Raw genomic sequence first — 26,793 nt, forward strand, 5'->3', positions numbered from 1 at the left:
AGACATGTCTCTAACCTTCCTTTCATCTCTAAACTCCTGGAACGCTTGGCCCACTCTTGTCTAATCGGCTATCTCTCAGATAACTCTCTTCCCGACCCTCTACAATCTGGTTTCCGCTCTTTATACTCCTCTGAAACTGCCCTCAATAAAGTCTCTAATGATCTACTAACAGCTAAATCCAAAGGTCACTGCTCCCTGCTGATTCTCCTGGAACTCTCTGCCGCATTTGACACTGTGGATCACCAGCTCCTCCTCACTATGCTCCGCTCTATAGGCCTCAAGGAAACCGCTCTCTCCTGGTTCTCCTCCTACCTCTCTGACCGCTCCTTCACTGTATCTTTTGCCGGCTCCTCTTCCTCTCCTCGTCCCCTTACTATCGGGGTTCCACAGGGCTCAGTCCTAGGCCCCCTCCTCTTCTCTCTATACACTGCCCCTATTGGACAAACAATCAGCAGATTTGAGTTCCAGTATCATCTCTATGCTGACGACACCCAATTATACGCTTCTTCCCCTGACATCACCCCTACCCTAATACAAAATACCAAGGATTGTTTGTCTGCTGTCTCTAACATCATGTCCTCCCTCTATCTTAGGCCATGTGCCCACGTAGCATTTTTGTAGCGTTTTTGCAGCGTTTTCACAGCTGCGAAAACGCTGCAAAAATGCTTGTAAAACAGTCTGCCATGCAAAGCAATGTGAATTCGGATGTGCTGTGCACATGATGCGCTAATTTTTGCGCCGAATTCGCATTGCGTTGCAAAATGCAGCATGACCATTTCTACCTCGATTACGCTGCAAATTCGCAGCCATTGAGGAACATTGAAACGCAGCAAACCCGCAGGTATATGTGGATTTGCTGCATTTTAATTAAATTCAATGGCTGCGAATTTGCAGCGTAATCGCGGTGCGTGTGGTACCCGGGATGAAGAGGAGACTACAACTCCTCTTCATCCCGGCTACCACGCGGTGAAAAAAAGAAATAAAAAAGTTAAAAGTAAACAAAACCTGTATATTCACCTCTCTGGCGGCCCCCGGTCTGCTCCCGGCCACGTCCTCTTTCCTTGGCGTCCCGCGGTGTACTGTCAGGACCTGCGGTGATGTCATTTAGTCACCTGATGGTCACGCGACCGCTGATGTCGGCGGTCAGGTGATGGTCGCGTGACCATCAGCTGACTAAATGACATCATCGCAGGTCCTGACAGTACACTGCAGGATGGTGAAGAGAGAGGATCACAGGATCGCCGCCGGGAGCAGACTGGAGGAGACCGGAGAGGTGAGTATACAGGTTTTTTTTTATTTTTAACATTTTAATTCTATTTTTTTTTACTATAGATGCTGCATTTAAAGCATTAGCTGTTCACACATTATAAATCCATGCCGGTTGCATGGATTTATATTGTGTGACCAACTTGTCAAGCACTTTTCCAAGTGATGCTCAAAATCGCTTGGAAAACTGCTTGAAAAAACGTATGCAAAATAGCATGCAAAAACGCTGAAAAAACACTTCTCTCTGGCAGAAAAATGCATGTAAATCTGCATGCATTTTTTTCTGCCAGAAAGAGGCAAAAACGCTCTGCATCAAATCTGCTACGTGGGCACACAGCCTTAAACTGAATCTCTCCAAAACTGAACTTCTTGTGTTTCTCCCCTCTACTAACCTAACTCTATCGAACATCGAAATTACCTTGGAGGGTTCAACCATAATTCCCAAGCAGCACGCCCACTGCCTTGGGGTCATATTCGATGCTAACCTTTCCTTTACTCCCTATATCCGATCACTCACTCGCTCTTGACACCTGTATCTTAAAAACATCTCCAGAATCTGACCTTTTCTCACCTTTGAAACCGCTAAACCTCTTACTGTCGCTCTTATTCATTCTCGTTTGGACTACTGCAACTCTCTTCTGATCGGTCTCCCTCTTACCAAACTTTCTCCTCTCCAATCCGTCCTGAATGCGGCCACCGCCTTATATCTCCTCTCTCATCTCTGTCTATCGCCCTACACGTGCCCTCCGTTGTACAAATAACCTAAGACTAACATCCCCCATAATCCGAACCTCACACCTCCACCTCCAAGACTTCTCTCGTGCTGCGCTAGTTCTTTGGAATGCATTACCCCAGACGATCTGACTGATGCCTAGCACCCACGTCTTCAAGCGCGCTTTAAAAACTATCTCTTTAAACAAGCCTACCAACCTCAATAAACTAACTTTTCAATGTCTCCTCCTTCTAAATATTATTCAAAATCTGCACCGTACTATTCATCTGTCTCCACACCCTCCATCCACACGATAACTGCACTCGATACTTGATTATTGCACATACTGGCTGATGACCGGATCATGCAGCTTTATATGTAAATCCCTATTTATTATAATTGCCAGACTTGAAATAACAAGCACTTTTCACCTATTGTGTCCCCCCATTTCCTTGTAGAATGTAAGCTTGCAAGCATGGACCTCATTCCTAATTTAACTGTTTAAACTGTCTTAACTTGTATTGAATTTATTGGCTGTACATGTCCCCGCTTAATTGAAAGTGCTGCGGAATATGCCAGTGCTATATAAATAAAAATTATTATTATTATTACCGTGCACACAGAAATCTAAGGGCACAAATGGCCCTTACTCATGCCTTCATAAGGAGGGTTTTTCTCATAGGGGGAGAAAGTCAAAACACGTTATATTGTATATTAGGGAAATATTCTTCTACAAAAAAGTCACATTGACAACAGATTTGCAAGACATTGTAATTTTTCTACGACTATTAATATTATTTTTAGCCTCGTTGTTGGAAACTGAATACATGTGTCTACGGAGAGATAATGCATAATAATCAAGGATAATTATTATACAGAGGTTTTCCGGTTTTGTTTTAAGGTTTTAAAAGTTGTAAAGTACTAAATGCATGTGGAAGGATGAAAGTGGAAAAGGTCAATAAAAGTCATTTTAAGAACATAGATTTAATTCAAGCTTTTATTTTGTCTTTTTTTTTAAATGAATGATTCAAAGGCATTATGCTTGGATCCATCTACCAACTGACTTCAGTAGTTAAAACAGTGGTGCCTAATAGCGCAGTGGCTTATCTTAGCCATTATAATAAAAGTCACAACTTAATTTAGATATAAACCTACCAAATATATGCCATAAGAACACCATATTTGCTAATTTTGCCCAATTGAAATTGACAGGAATGTCACATTATACATTTATATACATATTTTTAGGTATAATAACACATACATCAGACATTTGCACCACACATATCACAAGAGATGATATTTAATCAATTTGAACTGTATACCTTTAAAGACTGTTGGACATCAAAGGCATGAAAGATGCTATTGGTGGGATAAATAGATTGTGTAGCAGAGCTGGGGACAAATTAGAAAGGTACTAGTCTGTCACTAGAAGGCTGCAAATTAGGGTACTGCAGTATTTAAAGAGCACCTGTCAGCAGGATTGTGCTTAGTAAACCACATACACTGTCAGGTGGGCAACATTACACTGATCAAAATGATACCTTTGTTGATGAAATCCGTGCTGTGGTTCTTGTATAATCTTTATTTTCAGTTCTGCCGTAATGATATGCTCGTGCTCTGGGGCGGGACTTTAGGGAGGGGCTGTAACTGGTGCTCTCATTATGTATGCCTATCTCTGGCCTCTGACAGGTAACTGTGCTTTCAGTGACCAGCCTACTATTTAAAATATTGCATTGTAATTTCTCTGCCAATTTGAAATTTGCATCCCCAAAATGGCAGTAGCATCATTCGGTTGCCGAGAGATGCTACTGCTCACTTGCGAGTGCCATTTTGCTTTTGGGTGCAGCAATATGGCGCCGTGCATGTGTAGTAGCATCTCTCGGCACTCAAGAAATGCTGCTGCGCAAGCGCGGGCGGCGGGGGCCATATTGCTGCAGGCAAGTTTCTTTTTCCTGTAGCAAAATGGCACCCGTGTGTGCGCAGTAGCATCTATCTATTATGTGTTTTAGACATTTCTTTTGCTTGCTGGACAAGAGGCATGACTTTTCTTGGTTGTGATTTCAGTAGAAAGAGGCATGACTTAATGTAACACTGTGGACCAAAAATGTACCAAAATATTGGTGTAAATTTCTGGCAAAGAGAAAGCTAATAGGTGGTGCAATCTTAGACTAGATGCTTCACTTTTATCAAACCACATGAACTGCTTTGATACATTTAAAGAATACCTATCACCATGCTGGGGCTGCCTTCTTTCAAAGAAAGGAGTGGGCAGCCGCAGACTGGTGAATTTTCTAAATAACATCTATTAACAAAAAAAGTTCCAAGGGTACCTAATGTCCTCCTAAGGGTCCCGTCTTTCTATCAAAAGTTGGGTTTGAATTTTAGGGAAATGGGATCTCAGTCTGCACTGAGTGGAATTCCACAATTCTCCACAACCCTTCTCTCTGTGAAAAAGCAAGTTCTTGTGAGACCTTGTTTTTTGCACTAACCAAGCACCGCCGCACACTTTACTAAGCTTTTGCTCAAAGGTAACATAATTAGCACAGTTACCATTATGGTATCAGCTTAGTAAAGTGCGCAGCAGTGCTTAGTTAGTGCAAAAGGTGAGATCACGCTCTTTCACAGTGAGGAGGGCTACTAAGGGTTGTTGGATCCCACTCTGCAGGCCAGAATCCCACAACACAAAAATTGGAATTCGACTTTTGCTGGAAAGTAGGGTCAATTAAGGGAACATTAAAGCACCACTCCTGCGTTTTGCTTTTTTTCAGTGCTGGAGTGGCGCTTTAAATCTAAGCCCCCTGCCCCCGGTCATATACTCACCTTTCGGCATCTTCATAGTTTTTTTTTTGTGCTGCTCCGTGCTCCCCGCCCCATCTTGTGAGCGCAGCTTCTGACTGTCTGGAAGTCAGAAGCTACTTCACAAGCTCTCAATACAAATCTATGAGAGCCAAAAAGAAACTCTCATAGACTTATATTGAAAAGTGACCTCTAGCTAGCTCCATGAAACACTGGAGCTACGAGAATGTCACTTTTCGCCGGAGACCGACCTGAGCGACGCTGGAAATGGATGAAGGCGGCAGCAGGTGAGTATCAGACAGGGGGCAGGGGAATTACATTTAAAGCATCACTCCAGCAGTGCATAAAAAAAAACGCTGGCTGTGCTTTTGCACATTTGCTACCAGGTATTATATAGAAAATTCCCCAGTCTGGGGCTGCCCACTCTTTTCTTAAATAAAAAAGGCAGTCCCAGACTGGTGAGAGGTATTCTTTAAATATATCAAAGTAGTTCATGCAGTTTGATAAAAGTAGACAATCTAGTCTAAGTGTACAACACCTATTAGCTTTATTACTTTGCGGCAGAAATTTGAAACAATGTTTTGATAGAAATATGGAGAGTGAGGCATCACATCCAGTGAAATGGACCTTTTATTAACCCATGCAAATATTTTGGCACAGACTGGTGCTAGGTATTCTTTAAGTCTAAGCTTGCTCTATCTAATAATTCAACAGTATTAATAAATATGCCCCTGTCTTGTGATGAAAAGCTGTATTATGGCTCTTTAATATTGCATCAATATTGATCAGATTCTGTTCAGAGTTTGATGAAAGTTTGATCAGAGTGCAGTCTGATTTTTTCCATGGACCCATAAACATGAATAGCAAAGGGTGATCCAATAATCGGATGCAACTTGGCATGCCATGATTTTTTTGGACATGTGCATGGCTCTCTAGAATAACATGGGGATGAGTGCTATCTATCAAAATGACAGAAAGCACTCGTCCGATTTTTAGTCAAGTGACCCTAGCCTTAAGTTGATATAAGTCTGACACAGTGAGATAAAATAAAGACAAAAAATAAATAAACCCTTTACATTTTAAGAATAGTAGACTTTAGAGAGACAATAGGAATACTTCTGATTATGTTCACATATTAAACACAATATTCTTTCATATCCTTTCCATGGCAGAAACCAATTGACCTAAAATGGGGAACCAAAGGGTCAATAGAGTTGGCAGTCATTTTTTAAGGAAATATATTGGAGTAATGCATGTCATTTTTTTCTGGAAATATTGTAGAACCTGTGAATAAAGACTCCAATTCAGATTTGAAAAGCATAAGGACAGCATTAAATAAAATGGAATACCAGCAAGACAACATTGCATCTGTTGTCAGCTGAAACATCATCTTTCATCAAGCCATACAAATCCAGATATTCATTCTTGTTGGGAATAAACAGTGCAGCTCTAACATATCCTTATTTTATTGTCAGGATCCCATGTATAAAAAAAATAAATAAAAAAAAGCAAAATGAAAGTGTAGTTTTAGGGCACTACACTCCTCTTATGTGACAATAGCAACGCTATGCATCCACTCTGAAAATCAGGCAGGCTCATGTAAATGCTCTTGCTCTAATGAGACTATAAAAAAAGACGCTACAGCACAAACATAATCTTAGAAACTGTAAGCTGGACTTCTAGGCTACAATCATGCTGCATAGAAGTATTGCATAAGCTCTGTTCACAGTACTGTAATGGCTACTCATAACGCAGTAATGATGGGTATGTCAAATGTGTTTTCAAATGGATCCACATAAATCCTAACAAGTGACTGGACGATTTAAGGGGTCCGCTAGGTTTGGGTTTTTCAATTTTTCATATGTACACTGCTGCAGAAATGCTATTCATAAAGTCCAAAAGCAAAGGCACGAGAACAGAAATCTAAAACCAATGGTATGGTATCTGTGCAAAGCAACAACTTCACGTTAACTTCTTACAACAGCTATTTATTTGCTTTTATACAAAATATAATAATACTAAAAATAAACATATGTATAATAAATGTACTCTGCGGGTCACTGAATATTTAGAGTACGCCTCTAAGTAATACACCGTATGTTAGGGATTATTTCTCCCAGTTTGGATGTGTTTTCAGTACTCTTTAGTGTTGTAAGTGCTGTGATATACTGTACTATATACGCACATATATACATACAAGCAAAGCATAGAATTTCAAAGTAAGGAAACATACCATAGATGTCATGTATTTAAAACACGGAATGAATACTATTGTACGATAGTTTACAAAGACCGTACCTAATATTTGCACAGGTTTGCATATTACACAGTGTAATCCTATGTAAACTGATCTGTACCACAAATGATAACCAGAATATCATTTCAAAAACTAACATTTGCCCGAAATAGAGTTCTTGCATGTAACGATTCTATTATACATTACATTATTTAATGTAGGAAAATAAAGGTATTATGAATTTGGAATTTTGAAAATTAAAGTGTAAACCTAGAAGGCATTAATTGCTGTAAACAGTCAGAGCTTAGCTACTGTGTCTCCTCTGCCCCCATTACACATGACAAATGGCTGCTAATTGTACTGTACAGTATACATTCATATCACTAATGAACATAAGGCAATTGAATCATGGCTCTTTGTCCTTGTAGTAAGAAGGTTATAGCCAGAGAAAGATTTACAGATCAAGGCATAATTGTAGCTGCTAGCCTAAGAAACAAATAAGAGGACATGTACATAAAAAAGAATGGAGTATGCAGCGGTGAAAATGTGCTGATGTGGTTACTGTAATGGAGTACATGTAGGAAAGCTAAAGAAGGACACACTCTTGCAGGATTTTAAAGCGTAATCTTATAAATGAAGACACGTCATTTGCTTACGAAATAATTTTTTGAAATAGAAAAGTAAGACATCTCAGTGACAATAAAAAGAAAAGATTTATTAGTGTGCTACCATCTGCCTGCAGCCTGTAGCCAAGTGTTTGTGTGTTCATTTAAGACTATACTTGGAAAGCCTTCCAGATACATTTACCTAGAGATTTTGTACTAGCACTTCCCATCTGACAGAAATCATCCAGCTGGGTCTGATGAATAATGGTTGAAGGCAGCTTCAATCAGTGATGATTGATTTACAGATTGCCGAATAACCATAGTCCTGACCTCGCTAGAAGGACATAATATTAAAAAAAAACATAGATTATGCTAAAAGTGTGTATATATGCACATATTGAGTTTACAATATATGTAGGGCATGCACGAAGTTCCACTCTTCAGGTCCTAGTCGTTGACCCCATTCGTATGCTATCTCCACCCATTCACAGCCAATGGACAACCTCCTTTTTTAGCACCCCCCAGCATATTGCCCCGAACTGTAAATACATAAGCCTCCTTATCCCATACTCCATTCTGCTTCCAGCTCTGTGATGAGTTGATCGATAGCAATGGTTTGTCCTATGCAAGTTTTAATATGCTTCCTTGTACTGTGGCTACAATGTCCCAGGCAGATCCAGGAGAAGATCTTAGTTATTATGCTGTGCTGACTTCAAACTAGTGGGGTTATGCATGGCGTGGATCATTGTAAATTGCATTTCAGTGTATTTGTCCCTTTATACAAAACAGGGCACATTCAATTCACTAAAAATGACCCCAATGGTAAGTGAAAATGTATTCAATCACCTAGGGCTTGATGAACACCACAGCATTCTAGGGTGTTACCAACTCAGCATTTAGAGCTGAAGAGCAGCAGATGTCAGATGGCTGACACTTGTAATCAGCAGCAATTAAGTAATCACCGGGCTTTTTAGCCAAGAATGTCAAGTTAAAAAAAAGACCAGAAAAAAACTCCATGGAAGAGTGAAAGGAAAGCCAAGTTGCTGAAGGATTGTGTGGCTCTGCCCAACCATAGCAGCTTAGATGATTTGCTTCCTTGGACATTGCAGCAATGAATATTTCATGAAGACCTCATAATAATATGAAAAGAGACATAAGCTATGCATTGTACTGGTAACGTGATCTGAGCCTGCATTGTCTCCCTGTAATCTACATCTAGGTATAGAGCAATCTATTGCACTAATCATGTAAGCATGTGCTCCATTATCTGGTCCCACATCCACACCTAGCAGGGAATACCTGGCTGATCCATAACAAATGACAAGCAGTACATGGTGACTTACCTGCAGGAGATGGGTGTCCTTCAGCTCTGCCTTGTCGGTAACACTGTCTACAAGGAATCCCTCTCCCCTGCTGCTCCCAGACTGGAGCAGGCACACAATGGGTCTAGCAGCAGAGGCAGAGGAGAAGGGGCTCTGCCTAATGACAGCTGGTCTTTATTACAAGCAGCCACACACTCAGAATCAGCAAGAAATAAACTGCTTTACCCCCTAAGTTTGTGCTGGGGGAACAGAGTGGACTGAGCTGAGCTGACACCAGGCTGCTAGGAGCGGAGCAGCATCAGCAGCACACTGCAGCCTCCACGGCATCCTCCTGTGGGAAGGCAGGACACGGCTCAGCTCCAGCAGCCCATTGGCTCTCTGCTTAGGATGCTGCCCTGAATATCCAATCTAGCAGCACAAATACATCCTGCATCGCCCAGCCCATGTATTACTATCCCCCAGATGGGCAGGGGCAAGGGAGGAAGGAGATCCCGGCGAATGACAATCAAGGACACAGGCTATGAGTCCTTTGGACCAGCAAAGTGACCCTGGCTTACTCTGCCACATGTACCTCCAGCAGCACATCTTACCATGACCTAACTGTGCCCCAGTACACCTCTGCCTCAGGGGGCTGCCCGCTGGTGATTTATCCTCCACAACAAAGCATGGTGCACAGGAGTGGTGGGGGATGGGAGGATGCCAGGCTTGCCAGGCTAAAGTACACCATGTAATATCACATTGTGCTGGGACTCCAGTGTCGTGCTGCAGGGAACAGTGAGGGATTACTCCTGTCTTTTCATCACAGCTGCACAGCATAGATACATGTCTATATATATATATATATATATATATATATATATACAGTGCTGGCCAAAAGTATTGGCACCCCTGCAATTCTGTCAGATAATACTCAGTTTCTTCCTGAAAATGATTGCCATCACAAATTCTTTGGTATTATTCTCTTCATTTAATTTGTCTTCAATGAAAAAAACACAAAAAGAATTGTCCTAAAGCCAAATTGGATATAATTCCACACCAAACCTAAAAAAGGGGGTGGACAAAAGTATTGGCACCCTTTGAAAAATCATGTGATGCTTCTCTAATTCGTGTAATTAACAGCACCTGTAACTTACCTGTGGCACCTAACAGGTGTTGGCAATAACTAAATCACACTTGCAGCCAGTTAACATGGATTAAAGTTGACTCAACCTCTGTCCTGTGTCCTTGTGTGTACCACATTGAGCATGGAGAAAAGAAAGAAGACCAAAGAACTGTCTGAGGACTTGAGAAACTAAATTGTGAGGAAGCATGAGCAATCTCAAGGCTACAAGTCCATCTCCAAAGACCTGAATGTTCCTGTGTCTTCCGTGCACAGTGTCTTCCTGGTGGTTGGTTTTAAGTATGTTTTATTTATGTCTCTGTAATGTTTTCTGACATATGTCGTGCCACCATTACCTGTATTGATACTGTGATTATTTATCTATATATATATTTTTTCAATAAAGATACTTTTTTATTATAATTTTTGGCCGTATATTCGTATTGTTTCTTGCTTAGGCACTTCGTGATATATGCTATTTATACGAATGGCCCTATATACATAGTCCTCTGAATAGCTTCTAATATGGAGATACTTGTTATCTCCTTTATATATTTGTTTGGTAATTTATTTTTCGGTTCTAATCTTTTCTTTAATACAGTGTCATCAAGAAGTTTAAAGCCCATGGCACTGTGGCTAACCTCCCTAGATGTGGACGGAAAAGAAAAATTGACGAGAGATTTCAACGCATGATTGTGCGGATGGTGGATAAAGAACCTCGACTAACATCCAAACAAGTTCAAGCTGCCCTGCAGTCCAAGGGTACAACAGTGTCAACCCGTACTATCCGTCAGCGTCTGAATGAAAAGGGACTGTATGGTAGGATACCCAGGAAGACCCCACTTCTTACCCTGAGACATAAAAAAGCCCGGCTGGAGTTTGCCAAAACTTACCTGAGAAAGCCTAAAACGTTTTGGAAGAATGTTCTCTGGTCAGATGAGACAAAAGTAGAACTTTTTGGGAAAAAGCATCAGCATAGAGTGTACAGGAAAAAAAAAGAGGCATTCAAAGAAAAGAACACGGTCCCTACAGTCAAACATGGCGGAGGTTCCCTGATGTTTTGGGGTTGCTTTGCTCCCTCTGGAACTGGACTGCTTGACCGTGTGCATGGCATTATGAAGTCTGAAGACTACCAACAAATTTTGCAGCATAATGTAGGGCCCAGTGTGAGAAAGCTGGGTCTCCCTCAGAGGTCATGGGTCTTCAAGCAGGACAATGACCCAAAACACAGTTCCAAAAGCACTATAAAATGGTTTGAGAGAAAGCACTGGAGACTTCTAAAGTGGCCAGCAATGAGTCCTGACCTGAATCCCATAGAACACCTGTGGAGAGATCTCAAATGTCAGTTTGACGAAGGCTCCCTTCAAATATCAGGGACCTGGAGCAGTTTGCCAAAGAAGAATGGTCTACAATTCCAGCAGAGCATTGTAAGAAACTCATTGATGGTTACCGGAAGCGGTTGTTCGCAGTTATTTTGGCTAAAGGTTGTGCAACCAAGTATTAGGCTGAGGGTGCCAATACTTTTGTCCGGCCCTTTTTTGGAGTTTTGTGTGAAATGATCAATGATTTGATTTTTGCTTCATTCTCTTTTGTGTTTTTTCCTTGCAAGCAAATTAAATGAAGAGAATAATACCAAAGAATTTGTGATTGCAATCATTTTCAGGAAGAAACTGAGTATTATCTGACAGAATTGCAGGGGTGCCAATACTTTTGGCCAGCACTATATATATATATATATATATATATATATATATATATATACATATATATGTATATAGATGCATGTCATTATATATATGTGTGTATATATGCAAATATATATATGAGTGTGTATATACAGTGCCTACAAGTAGTATTCAACCCCCTGCAGATTTAGCTGGTTTGATAAGATGCAAATAAGTTAGAGCCTTCAAACTGCAAACGAGAGTAGGTTTTATGAACAGAAGCATAAATCTTACAAACCAAAAAGTTATGTTGCTCAGTTGAATTTTATTAAATTTTAAACATAAAAGTGTGGGTCAATTATTATACAACCCCTATGTTTAATATTTTGTGGAATAACCCTTGTTTGCAATTACAGCTAATAATCGTCTTTTATAAGACCCGATCAGGCCGGCACAGGTCTGTGGAGTTATCTTGGCCCACTCCTCCATGCAGATCTTCTCCAAGTTATCTAGGTTCTTTGGGTGTCTCATGTGGACTTTATTCTTGAGCTCCTTCCACAAGTTTTCAGTTGGGTTAAGGTCAGGAGACTGACTAGGCCACTCCAACACCTTGACTTTTTCCCTCTTGAACCAGGCCTTGGTTTTCTTGGCTGTGTGCTTTGGGTCGTTGTCTTGTTGGAAGATGAAATTACGACCCATCTTAAGATCCTTGATGGAGGAGCGGAGGTTCTTGGCCAAAATCTCCAGGTAGGCCGTGCTATCCATCTTCCCATGGATGCGGACCAGATGGCCAGGCCCCTTGGCTGAGAAACAGCCCCACAGCATGATGCTGCCACCACCATGCTTGACTGTAGAGATGGTATTCTTGGGGTCGTATGCAGTGCCATCCAGTCTCCAAACGTCACGTGTGTGGTTGGTACCAAAGATCTCGATCTTGGTCTCATCAGACCATAGAACCTTGAACCAGTCTGTCTCAGAGTCCTCCAAGTGATCATGAGCAAACTGTAGACGAGCCTTGACATGACGCTTTGAAAGTAAAGGTACCATACAGGCTTGTCTGGAACGGAGACCATTGCGGTGGAGTACGTTACTTATGGTATTGACTGAAACCAATGTCCCCACTGCCATGAGATCTTCCCGGAGCTCCTTCCTTGTTGTCCTTGGGTTAGCCTTGACTCTTCGGACAAGCCTGGCCTTGGCACGGGAGGACACTTTCAAAGGCTGTCCAGGCCGTGGAAGGCTAACAGTAGTTCCATAAGCCTTCCACTTACGGATGATGCTCCCAACAGTGGAGACAGGTAGGCCCAACTCCTTGGAAAGGGTTTTGTACCCCTTGCCAGCCTTGTGACCCTCCACGACCTTGTCTCTGGTGGCCTTGGAATGCTCCTTTGTCTTTCCCATGTTGACCATGTCTGAGTGCTGTTCACAAGTTTGGGGAGGGTCTTAAATAGTCAGAAAAGGCTGGCAAAAGAGATCTTTAATCCACACATGTGAAGCTCATTATTCTTGGTGCCTGAACTACTTCTTAATACTTTAGAGGGACCAAACAGAATTCTTGTGGTTTGAGGGGTTGGATAATAAATGACACGCTGAATTAACTTTTAACGTTTTAAAAAAAAATAAATAAAAAAAACAAAAACAAAATTTGCTGCAGTGCATTTCCCACTTCCAGGCTGATCTACAGTACAAATGTCACAATGCCAAGTTAATTCCGCATGTGTCAACCAGCTAAATCTGCAGGGGGTTGAATACTACTTGTAGGCACTGTAGATGCATGTATTTATATACTGTATATGTGTGTATATATAGATGCATGTCATTATATATATGTGTGTATATATGCAGATATTTATATATAGGTGTGTGTGTATATAGATGTATGTTTTATATACTGTATATGTGTGTATATAGAGGCATGTAATTCTATATATATATATGTCTGTGTATATAGATGCATGTATTTATATACTGTATATGTGTGTATATACAGTACAGACCAAAAGTTTGGACATACCTCATTTAAAGATTTTTCTGTATTTTCATGACTATGAAAATTGTACATTCACACTGAAGGCATCAAAACTATGAATTAACATATGTGGAATTATATACTTAACAAAAAAGTGTGAAACAACTGAAAATATGTCTTATATTCTAGGTTCTTCAAAGTAGCCACCCTTTGCTTTGATGACTGCTTTGCACACTCTTGGAATTCTCTTGATGAGCTTCAAGAGGTAGTCACCGGAAATGGTCTTCCAACAATCTTGAAGGAGTTCCCAGAGATGCTTAGCACTTGTTGGCCCTTTTGCCTTCACTCTGCGGTCCAGCTCGCCCCAAACCATCTCGATTGGGTTCAGGTCTGGTGACTGTGGAGGCCAGGTCATCTGGCGTAGCACCCCATCACTCTCCCTCTTGGTCAAATAGCCCTTATATAGCCTGGAGGTGTGTTTGGGGTCATTGTACTGTTGAAAAATAAATGATGGTCCAACTAAACGCAAACCAGATGGAATAGCATGCCGCTGCAAGATGCTGTGGTAGCCATGCTGGTTCAGTATGCCTTCAATTTTGAATAAATCCCCAACAGTGTCACCAGCAAACCACCCCCACACCATCACACCTCCTCCTCCATGCTTCACAGTGGGAACCAGGCATGTAGAGTCAATCCTTCACCTTTTCTGCGTCGCACAAAGAACCAAAGATCTCAAATTTGGACTCATCATACCAAAGCACAGATTTCCACTGGTCTAATGTCCATTCCTTGTGTTCTTTAGCCCAAACAAGTCTCTTCTGCTTGTTGCCTGTCCTTAGCCGTGGTTTCCTAGCAGCTATTTTACAATGAAGGCCTGCTGCACAAAGTCTCCTCTTAACAGTTGTTGTAGAGATGTGTCTGCTGCTAGAACTCTGTGTGGCATTGACCTGGTCTCTAATCTGAGCTGCTGTTAACCTGCGGTTTCTGAGGCTGGTGACTCGGATAAACGTATCCTCAGAAGCAGAGGTGACTCTTGGTCTTCCTTTCCTGGGGCGGTCCTCATGTCAGCCAGTTTCTTTGTAGCGTTTGATGGTTTTTGCAACTGCATTTGGGGACACTTTCAAAGTTTGCCCAATTTTTCGGACTGACTGACCTTCATTTCTTAAAGTAATGATAGCCACTCGTTTTTCTTTACTTAGCTGCTTTTTTCTTGCCATAATACAAATTCGAACAGTCTATTCAGTAGGACTATCAGCTGTGTATCCACCAGACTTCTGCACAACACAACTGATGGTCCCAACCCCATTTATAAGGCAAGAAATCCCACTTATTAAATCTGACAGGGCACACCTGTGAAGTGAAAACCATTTCCGGTGACTACCTCTTGAAGCTCATCAAGAGAATGCCAAGAGTGTGCAAAGCAGTCATCAAAGCAAAAGGTGGCTACTTTGAAGAACCTAGAATATAAGACATAATTTCAGTTGTTTCCCACTTTTTTGTTAAGTATATAATTCCACATGTGTTAATTCATAGTTTTGATGCCTTCAGTGTGAATGTACAATTTTCATAGTCATGAAAATGCAGAAAAATCTTTAAATGAGGTATGTCCAAACTTTTGGTCTGTACTGTATATACAGATGCAGATTTTTATATGTGTGTGTGTATATATATATATATATATATATATATATATATATATATATATATATATATATATTTATGCATGTGTTTATGTGTGTGTATATATAGTTGCATGTATTTAAATGTGTGTTTATGTGTGTGTGTATGTATTGATGCATGTGTTTATTGTGTGTATGTATAGATGCATGTGTTTTTATATGTGTGTGTACTGTACATGTACATGCGTGTATGTATGTGTGTGTATCAAAATCTGTAATATGAAGTGTCCTGTCTGTAAATATTAGGGAACAGATGCCTCCAGCTTGGAATTCTAGAGGAGGATCGGCACTGAGAGTCATCTTTGGATGCCCTATTTTCTCTGCAGAATAAAAATACCCCCTTAAGCAGGGGAGTACAGCTGTGTTTAAAGCTGATACATTGCAGTCAGCACTCTATCTCCCTGGTGCTGCAGCTGACACACAAGCTGATGTGGGAGTGGAGGAGGGGCTGTTGGGAAATGAACAGAAGCATTTAACTCTGCCAGTACCAATGGTGCTGCTGGGGTTAGACAGATGGCTGCATATGTTCTCACTTCTTTTGTTACCTAAAATGTCAGTGACACAGGTCTTTCTGTCCCTAATCATCTTATTATCTTGTCTTATTAGGAAAACACATGAAGGTTTGTTATTATTTATTTAGCTGTTATAGAGTTAATGTAGATTGTGCTAAGATGATGACATGCATTAATAGAAATAACATCCCTTTATGCACAAGTGACTTTTATTGCATGAATTGAATTTCAAATAGCTAAATTAAACCTTGGTCAATATAGATATATACTTAGATGTAGATTGTTTTACCTGTATTTGGGTATACTGTATATTGTGTTTCATTACTTTATTCTTAAAGGGAATCTGTCACCAGGTTTTTTTCCATTTAATTGGAGAGCAGCATAATGTAGAGACAGAGACTCTGATTCCATTGAGGTTTCACTTACTGGGCTGCTTAGTGTAGTTTTCATGCAATCACTGTTTTATCATCAGGAGATTATCACTAGAGGATTGCTTGGCCTGCTTCCAGGTAGTCCAACCGCACCCCCACCACTGATTGGCAACTTTTTGCCTATACACGGTGTACACAGATAGCTGTCAATCAGTGGTGAGGGTGGGATTATACAGAGATCAGCATTCAGAGCACTGGTAGATCTGCAACAGAGAACACTGTGATTATATAAAAAATGCAGCCAGTAGCCCAGTAAGTGACACATCACTGTAATCAGTGTCCATGCTCTACATCCAGCTGTTCTGGAATAGCAAAAAGCTGGTGACAGATTCCCTTTAAATAGAAACGTTCATGATGACAGAACAAGTTAACTTAAAGCATCTACAACATATTTGGGACACCATGAAGATCACCCACAACAGTCAGATCCTTTGCTATGGTCACAGTATCGTTTTCTACCAGAGGTAAATATTTGATCATAGTAATCATGTAGTAGCTTTAACCTAACCAAACATTCAGCTTCAGCACCTGCGGACCAGTGTCTCAACTCTCATTCATTTGCTTTGTGTAAACTCTAATGGCTGTTGGAGTAAGTGGCACCACTCATCTATGGTAAGCACTTTGCATTAGTCACTAACTCATTGACATGTATAAATGAGGGTTACCTTCTGGGACATTTTAAATCATAATTATAGGATGTGCCATAAATGTTTTATGATTGTTCTACCAGTAGGATCTACATCTATCTCTTGATCTAGCTTGTTGGTCAACTCTCGATTCCTGGCGGCTTTCCTCAGGGCCCAGCTCTCTAAACAGATGTGAGTACCACTTTTTTTTGTACATTTATGGCATATCCTGTTTAAAATATAATGCCGTTAATATAATTTTTCTCAAACATATTATTAACAATACAGGTCTTAAAGCACCACTCCAGTGTTTTTTTATTGCAGTGCTAAAATGGTGCTTCTAATCTAAGGTCCCTGACCCTACTCTCATACTTACCTGCTGTCATCTTCACTTTCTATCGTCACCGCTCCCGTCGGTCTCCAACATTTTGTGACCTGCCACATCACTCCAGTATTTGATGGAGTGAGCCGGAGGTCAATTTTCAATGCAATTCTCTGAGAGCCTAGTTCTTCTCTCATAGACTTGCATTGAGAACATGTGATCATTAGAAAGTAGTGTGAGACCCGTCAGAAAATCAGCTCACCATGGATAAATGGATCCCTATTGCACTATTGCACTGACAATCTTGTAGTATTGCAAGGTTCCACCATGAAGAAAACGTGTAAATCCAGAAAAGGGTCCAATAAAAAATTTGTCTTTATTTAAAGTCCATTAAAATCCACAAATATTAATAACTGCAGATGCGTTTCTGACTGATGTCCTTATTCATTGCTTAAGTCTGTAGTTATTAATATTTATGGATTTTAATGGACTTTCAATAAAGAAGATTTTTTTATTGGACCCTTTGCCGGATTTACACATTTTCTTCATGTGATCATTACCTCTGACTTTTGGTCAGTCAGAATTTGCGATCACAAAATGGCACCGTGGGACCAGAGTGGTGCCAATAGAAGGTGAAGATGGCAGCGGGTAAGCATAAGTCTCCAATCAGGGTCTTTAAATTAGAAGCACCACTCCAGTGCTGAAAGAAAAAATGCTGGAGTGGTACTTTAAAAGGGGTTTCCCATTCAAAATTTTGCAAATGCTGCAGTCAGTCACTGGGCTTATTGGCTCGTGTCATCTACATACAACATAGCTGCTGTGTCCAGTAATTGACTGCAGAGTTCACATGTGCTGTTATCATGCCATCACCACTGCAGTCTGTCAACAAAGACTGGGAGCAGTGGTGGATAGTACAGTAGGTGCGAATCATGACCCAGTCCATTGGCCACAAAATCATTTGCTGCCACTATATTGGAGCCCTGATAACCACCTCCAACCTGATGGCATCCATTGCTCTTCTTTGGATTAGCTGTCTTGGCGTGAGGTCATTGTTACAGCATGATGTACCAGTGATGTCGCCCCAGGCCGGCTTATTAAAAGAAGAGCTGTGTATGCCATCAGGTAGGAGGCTTTTCTCAGGGTGCTTGTCTAATGGCGACAAATTACTGATGTGGCTGACTAATTGGGTTCTGTGAATCGATTAGCACCAACTCTAGTGCAAAGGTGTCTATGTAGCGAGGGAAGGTGAGCAATTTTGAGTTTATTTTTTGAACATGAGCAAGTGGATAGGAATTTTTAAATTATAAGTGGAAACCCTTTTAAATAATGTTGTTTAGATAAAGACCTCAGTTGGCTAAGTAGCAAGCGTGGTTTTTATCTAACCAAAAATACCAGATAATAATTTCTAATTTATGTATAAATAATGAGAATAATTAGGTGAAAATATTACATGGCTTACATATAAATTCTCCATGTCTATTTATTGTAATCACTATGACAATAGTGATTAAATGGGGTTTGCAAAGGACTCACCATCATACTAATCAGCAGGGGTTTATAACGCTAGAATGGGGATTATTGAAAGGGTTGTTCAGTCCAAATCGATAAGTCTGCAGTCACTCTGTGTGACTGCAGACTTATGAATCCCCCCAGCACACACACTGTGCACTGCGGGGATTTACTGGTTTTTGAGCCGGAACCGGAGGGTAAGTATGAGTTATACATACTACCGGCCAGAACCCGACTAGTGATTGTAGCCTCGCTCCATACACTTGTATTGAACAAGGCCGCGCCACATCTAGTGACTCGAACATCCAGTGGGTGTGGCCAACTAGAGGGTGTTGCCTCGCTCCATACAAGTGTATGGAGCAAGGCCGTGCCCACTGGACGGGCTCTAGCCAGGAGTATGTATACCTCATACATACCCTCCGGTCCCACCTCAGAAACCGGCGAATCCCTGCAGTGCACAGTGCATGCACTAAGGGGATTCATAAGTCTGCAGTCACACAGAGTGACTGCAGACTTATCGATTTGGACGGAACAACCCCTTTAACTTCTGTTTGCATCCTAGTGACATATTTCCATTTGTAACTAAGAGTAAGAACTAGAGATGAGCGGTGTTCGACTAGAACTGTTCGCCAATCTCAAATTCGAGCTGTTTTGGGCGGTGTTCGAGTTGTTCGACGAACCCGAACGATTTGCAAAAAATTCGGCTGTTCGAGGTTATGTTCGATAACTGTTCGTGCACCAAAAGCGTGTCCTGCATGTCTGGCGCTATTTAGAGCACCAATCATGCAGGAATTGTCTGCCACTCACTGTAATGCCACAGCCATGGTGGTTGTGGCATTACAGTGATTGCCCAAATCGATGGGAACAGTGCCAACAGTGAAACATGAAAAGCCGGCAATTCATCAGCGGCATACACCGGTACCCGACAATTTAGAACCGAAAGAATAGAGCTTCACACATAGATTAGATAGATAGAAACATGTCAGTCACACATATAAGAAGCACAGTGACAGTGTTGCTTACTGTACTTGTCATTTAGTGTAAAGGATTTATCAAAAAAAATAATAGTGTTTTCATGCACCGTCTCTTTAAAAAAGCCGGCCGGCAATTCAGCAGCGGTACCCGACAATTTATAACAGACAGAATAGAGCTTCACACATAGATTAGATAGATAGAAACATGTCAGTCACATATATATGAAGTACAGTGACAGTGTTGATTACTGTACTTGTCATTTAGTGTAAAGGATTTATCAAAAAAAATAATAGTGTTTTCATGCACCGTCTCTTTAAAAAAGCCGGCCGGCAATTCAGCATCTGTACCCGACAATTTATAACAGACAGAATAGAGCTTCACACATAAATTAGGTAGATAGAAACATGTCAGTCACATATATATGAAGTACAGTGACAGTGTTGCTTACTGTACTTGTCATTTAGTATAAAGGATTTATTAAAAAAAATAATAGTGTTTTCATGCACTGTCTCTTTAAAAAAGCCGGCCGGCAATTCAGCATCTGTACCCGACAATTTAGAATTGAAGGAATAGAGAATCACACATAGATTAGATAGATAGAAACAGGTCAGTCACATATATATGAAGTACAGTGACAGTGTTGATTACTGTACTTGTCATTTAGTGTTAAAATAAAAGATTTATTTAAAAAAAAATTGACGTGGGGATCCCCATAATTTTAGGCTCTAGCGGAGGTTAACCAGACGGCTGGGGCAGATGTTTGAAGCCTGGGAAGGGGGTAATACCCACGGAGCTTCCCAGGCTACTAATATCAGCCCCCAGCGGAATACCTAGCCTTTACTAGCTATTAAAATGGGGGACCCCCCAAAAAAATGACGTGGGGTCCCCCCTATTTTAATAGCTAGCAAAGGCTAGGCAGACAGCTGGGGGCTGATATTAATAGCCCAGGAAGGGTGCCATGAATATTGGCCCCCTCCCAGGCTAGAAATACCAGCCGTCAGCCGCCCCAGAAATGGCGCATCCTTAGGATGCGCCAATTCTGGCACTTAGCCTCGCTCTTCCCACTGCCCTGTAGCGGTGGCAGTGGGGTAATAGGGTTGGGGTTGATGTCAGCTTATAATGCCAGCTGACATCAAGCCCAGGTTAGTAATGGAGAGGCGTCTAAAAGACACCCCCATTACTAACCCCATAGTCAAAGTTAAAAGAAAGCACAAACACCCAGAATAAAGTCCTTTAATTGAAATAAAGACACATTACTTTTTTCTTCTAAATTAAACCATACTTACCGTCACGCCCATTCCAGCTGAAGCCAACGATCTCCTGCAATAAAAGAAAAATAATAAAGCAACCTCATCCTTACCTTTCCATGGTTCCCACGACAGCTTCAGCTCTGCTACATCGAGATAACAGGCTGGACCGCAGCAGAACGCTGCCATCCAGCCTGTCATCCCGCAGACACTGAGAAGCACAGGCATGCTTGCGCTCTGCAGTGTCTGGCTGTGACGGCATCCAGATGAGCCGAGGTCATGTCCAATGAACTCGGCGCACCTCATGCACGTCACTGACAGCGTGGGAGAATTCTCCTGCACTCAGCACTTCAGCGTGAGAATTCTCCCACGCTGTGAGTGATGTACATGAGGTCAGCTGAGTTCATTGGACATGAATGAGCTCACCTCATGCACGTCACTGACAGCGTGGGAGAATTCTCACGCTGTAGCGCTGAGTGCAGGAGAATTTTCCCACGCTGTCAGTGACGTGCATGAGGTGAGCTGAGATCATTGGACATGAATGAGCTCACCTCATGCACGTCACTGACAGCGTGGGAAAATTCTCCTGCACTCAGCGCTTCAGCGTGAGAATTTTCCCACGCTGTCAGTGACGTGCATAAGGTGAGCTCATTCATGTCCAATGAACTCAGCTGACCTCATGTACGTCACTGACAGCGTGGGAGAATTTTCACGCTGAAGTGCTGAGTGCAGGAGAATTTTCCCACGCTGTCAGTGACGTGCATGAGGTGCGCCGAGTTCATTGGACATGAACTTGTCTCATCTTTATGCCGTCACAGCGAGACACTGAGGAGCGTAAGCATGCCTGCGCTTCTCAGTGTCCGCGGGATGACAGGCTGGATGGCAGCATTCTGCTGCGGTCCAGCCTGTCATCTCGATGTAGCAGAGCTGAAGCTGTCGTGGGAACCATGGAAAGGTAAGGATGAGGTTGCTTAATTATTTTACTTTTATTGCAGAAGACATTGGCTTCAGCTGGAATGGGCATGACGGTAAGTATGGTTTAATTTAGAACAATAAAGAATTGTGTGTTTATTTCAATTAAAGGACTTTATTCTGGGTGTTGTGTTTTTTTAAATACTTTACTAGAAATTCATGGTGGTCATGTCTAATATTGGTGTGACCCCATGAATTTCGGGCTTAAGGCCAGCTGATAATGCCAAGCTGGCCTTAACCCCTTTATTACCCAGTGAGCCACCGCACCAGGGCCCTGGATGAGTTGGGTACAGCGCCAGAAGATGGCGCTTCTATGAACGCGCCATTTTCTGGGGCGGCTGCGGACTGCAATTTGCAGCGGGTGGGGCCCAGAAAGCTTGGGCCTCCCTGCGCTGCGGATTCCAGCTCCCAGCTGCCTAGTTGTACCTGGCTGGGCACAAAAATAGGGCGAAGCCCCACGCATTTTTTTTTTAAATTATTTCATGAAATTCATGGAATAATTAAGAAAAAAAGGGCTTCCCTATATTGTTGTGTCCAACCAGGTACAAATAGGCAGCTGGTGGTTGGGGGCAGCCCATTCCTGCCTGCTGTACCTGGCTGGACACAAATATAGTGCGAAGCCCCACGTCAATTTTTTTTTAATTATTTCATGAAATAATTTTTTTAAAAAAGGGCTTCCCTATATTGTTGTGTCTGGCCAGGTACAAATAGGCAGCTGGTGGTTGGGGGCAGCCCGTTCCTGCCTGCTGTACCTAACTGGACACAAATATAGGGCGAAGCCCCACGTCAATTTTTTTTAAATTATTTCAGGAAATTCATGAAATAATGAAAAAAAAATTGATGTGGGGCTTCGCCCTATATTTGTGTCCAGTCAGGTACAGCAGGCAGCAACGGGCTGCTCCCAACCACCAGCTGCCTATTTGTACCTAGCCGGACACAACAATATAGGGAAGCCCTTTTTTCTTAATTATTCCATGAATTTCATGAATTTAAAAAAAAAATGCGTGGGGCTTCGCCCTATTTTTGTGTCCAGCCAGGTACAACTAGGCAGCTGGGGGCTGGAATCTGCAGCGCAGGGAGGCCCAAGCTTTCTGGGCCCCACCCGCTGCAAATTGCAGTCCGCAGCCGCCCCGGAAAATGGCGCGTTCATAGAAGCGCCATCTTCTGTCGCTGTACCCAACTCATCCAGGGCCCTGGTGCCGTGGCTCACTGGGTAATAAAGGGGTTAAGGCCAGCTTGGCATTATCAGCTGGCCCTAAGCCCGAAATTCATGGGGTCACGCCAATATTAGACATGACCACCATGAATTTCTAGTAAAGTATTTAAAAAAAACACAACACCCAGAAAAAAGTCCTTTAATTGAAATAAACACACAATTCTTTATTGTTCTAAATTAAACCATACTTACCATCACGCCCATTCCAGCTGAAGCCAATGATCTCCTGCAATAAAAGTAAAATAATAAAGTAACATCATCCTTACCTTTCCATGGTTCCCACGACAGCTTCAGCTCTGCTACATCGAGATGACAGGCTGGACCGCAGCAGAACGCTGCCATCCAGCCTGTCATCCCGCAGACACTGAAAAGCGCAGGCTTGCTTGCGCTACTCAGTGTCTGGCTGTGACGGCATCCAGATGAGCCGAGGTCATGTCCAATGAACTCGGCGCACCTCATGCACGTCACTGACAGCGTGGGAAAATTCTCACGCTGAAGCGCTGAGTGCAGGAGAATTTTCCCACGCTGTCAGTGACGTACATGAGGTGCGCCGAGTTCATTGTCGGCTCATCTGGATGCCGTCACAGTCAGACACTGAGGAACGCAAGCATGCCTGCGCTTCTCAGTGTCTGCGGGATGACAGGCTGGATGGCAGCGTTCTGCAGGTCCAGCCTGTCATCTCGATGTAGCAGAGCTGAAGCTGTCCTGGGAACCATGGAAAGGTAAGGATGAGGTTGCTTTATTATTTTTCTTTTATTGCAGGAGATCGTTGGCTTCAGCTGGAATGGGCGTGATGGTAAGTATGGTTTAATTTAGAACAATAAAGAATTGTGTCTTTATTTCAATTAAAGGACTTTATTCTGGGTGTTTGTGTTTTTTTTTTAACTTTGACTATGGGGTTAGTAATGGGGGTGTCTTATAGACGCCTCTCCATTACTAACCTGGGCTTGATGTCAGCTGGCATTATAAGCTGACATCAACCCCAACCCTATTACCCCCTGCCACCGCACCAGGGCAGCGTGGAAGAGCGAGGCTAAGTGCCAGAATTGGCGCATCCTATGGATGCGCCATTTCTGGGGCGGCTGACGGCTGGTGTTTCTAGCCTGGGAGGGGGCCAATATTCATGGCTCCCTTCCTGGGCTATTAATATCAGCCCCCAGCTGTCTGCCTAGCCTTTGCTAGCTATTAAATTAGGGGGGACCCCACGTCATTTTTTTGGGGGGGTCCTCCATTTTAATAGCTAGTAAAGGCTAGGTATTCAGCTGGGGGCTGATATTAGTAGCCTGGGAAGCTCCGTGGGTATTACCCCCTTCCCAGGCTTCAAACATCTGCCCCAGCTGTCTGCTTAACCTCCGCTAGAGACTAAAATTACGGGGATCCCCACGCCAATTTTTTTTAATAATAAATCCTTTATTTTAATACTAAATGACAAGTACAGTAACCAACACTATCACTGTACTTATTATATATGTGACTGACATGTTTCTATCTATCTAATCTATGTGTGAAGCTCTATTCTGTGTGTTATAAATTGTCGGGTACAGATGCTGAATTGCCGGCCGGCTTTTTTAAAGAGACGGTGCATGAAAACACTATTATTTTTTTTGATAAATCCTTTACACTAAATGACAAGTACAGTAAACAACACTGTCACTGTACTTCATATATATGTGGCTGACATGTTTCTATCTATCTAATCTATGTGTGATTCTCTATTCCTTCTATTCTAAATTGTCGGGTACAGATGCTGAATTGCCGGCCGGCTTTTTTAAAGAGACGGTGCATGAAAACACTATTATTTTTTTTAATAAATCCTTTGCAGTAAATGACAAGTACAGTAAGCAACACTGTCACAGTACTTCATATATATGTGACTGACATGTTTCTATCTATCTAATCTATGTGTGAAGCTCTATTCTTTCTGTTATAAATTGTCGGGTACCGCTGCTGAATTGCCGGCCGGCTTTTTTAAAGAGATGGTGCACAAAAACACTATTATATTTTTTAATAAATCCTTTGCACTAAATGACAAGTACAGTAAGCAACACTGTCACTGTACTTCATATATATGTGACTGACATGTTTCTATCTATCTAATCTATGTGTGATGCTCTATTCCTTCATGTCTAAATTGTCGGGTACCGGTGTATGCCGCTGCTGAATTGCCGGCCGGCTTTTTTAAAGAAAGTGTCTTCTGAGCAGTTTGTGAGCTTCTGGACACCTTTGAAGGTGTTTTCTATGTGTTCCTATGTGTTTTTGTTTGCCTGCCATTGGTTTTAACGGTGTTCGACGGTGTTCTAAGGTGTTCGACGAACAGTTCGACGAACAGTTCCTCGAACATCCCGGTGTTCGACGAACCGAACCGAACCCGAACACTACGGGGGTGGCTCAACACTAGTAAGAACTGACAAGCCCTCAATGACAAAGCAGGAAATCAATGTGATAAATGTAAAATTCTTTATAAACTCAGCCTTAGGGCATTTGCACACAGTAGCGGCATGTGCACAGATCTTGTACAGGGGCTGTGTGATTCTTTCATATTGAGTTATACAGCCTCCGTGTACTTCCGCACATATATGCCAATCTTCAGATATATGGAGATATTTTTTCTTATCAGAAATGTTTCCAGGGGAAAATACCTCCTCATATACAGGTATTATGTTGTATGCCACAATTTTCTTTCTGCATGAAAAATTGGAGCACTTATGGACCTCTTCTATTGTAGACCTATTTCATTGCATACAAAAACATCAGTTTGTATGAGTTTATATTATTTTAAAGACATAGTATATAAAAGTATATAAATTCAGCAGCTTAGAACATGTTTAAACCTGTTTCTGTCTTAAAAGCTGTACTATACTGTATATTAGAAACAAATAGCAAAAATGACCAGCAAATCCAGTGTGAACAGGAGCCAACTTAAAAAATTAAAACTATGAAAAAACGTCAAAGTTACATCCTACATTGCTACTGTAGAAAATTATGAAAGCGCTACAAAATGTACACATTAAATATTTAAAACATTTTTTCTGTAATATTAATATGAAAATTACAATAAAGGAAGGTACTTAGCACATAGATTGGCCAATATATGTGTGCCCAACAGCCAGCGTCCTTCATTGTTGGGTCCCTGACCTACTTTGTCACCTCTCCTGGGTGGAAAGTCTACAATTCATGGGTCAGTAGTGAACCAGCTAACTACTAACTACTACTTAAAGTTCACCTATCAGCATGATTTTGCTCAGTAAACTACATACATTGTCAGGTGTGCGACATTACACTGATTAATATGATACCTTGGTTGATTAAATCCATCCTGTGGTTCTTGTGTAATCTTTACTTTCAGTTTGGAGATAATAATATGCTCGTGCTCTGGGGCGGCCTGTGGAAGGCGCTCTATCTGGTGCTCTGCTTACATATTCATCTGTACTGTATGTTCTTATGACAGCTCACTGATCCTTCACTGACCTGCCTCCTATTTTACACAATGCATCTAGTAGTGCGGGGCTAGGTAAAATAGGAGGCAGGTCAGTGAAGGCACAGTGAGCTGTTATAAGAGCATACAGATGAGTATGTAAGCAGAGCACCAGATAGAGCACTCCCCACAGGCCTCCCTGGAGCACGAGCGTATC

General features: G+C 41.8%; 1 protein-coding gene across 2 annotated transcripts in view; it reads right to left on the reverse strand.

The window, feature by feature from the left end:
* The window catches only part of SYT1 (synaptotagmin 1), a 926,879-nt gene extending 917,560 nt beyond the window's left edge, over positions 1–9,319 (reverse strand). For both annotated transcript variants that reach the window (XM_073651880.1, XM_073651879.1), the window contains exon 1: positions 8,962–9,319. The gene's annotated coding sequence lies outside the window, so the exon portion shown is untranslated. The remainder of the gene's footprint in view (positions 1–8,961) is intronic.
* Positions 9,320–26,793: the final 17,474 nt, after the last annotated feature.

The sequence above is a fragment of the Phyllobates terribilis genome, unplaced genomic scaffold (assembly GCF_046119375.1).
Source record: "Phyllobates terribilis strain yellow unplaced genomic scaffold, ASM4611937v1 Scaffold_11__3_contigs__length_659146591, whole genome shotgun sequence".
Classification (NCBI taxonomy): Eukaryota; Metazoa; Chordata; class Amphibia; order Anura; family Dendrobatidae; genus Phyllobates; species Phyllobates terribilis.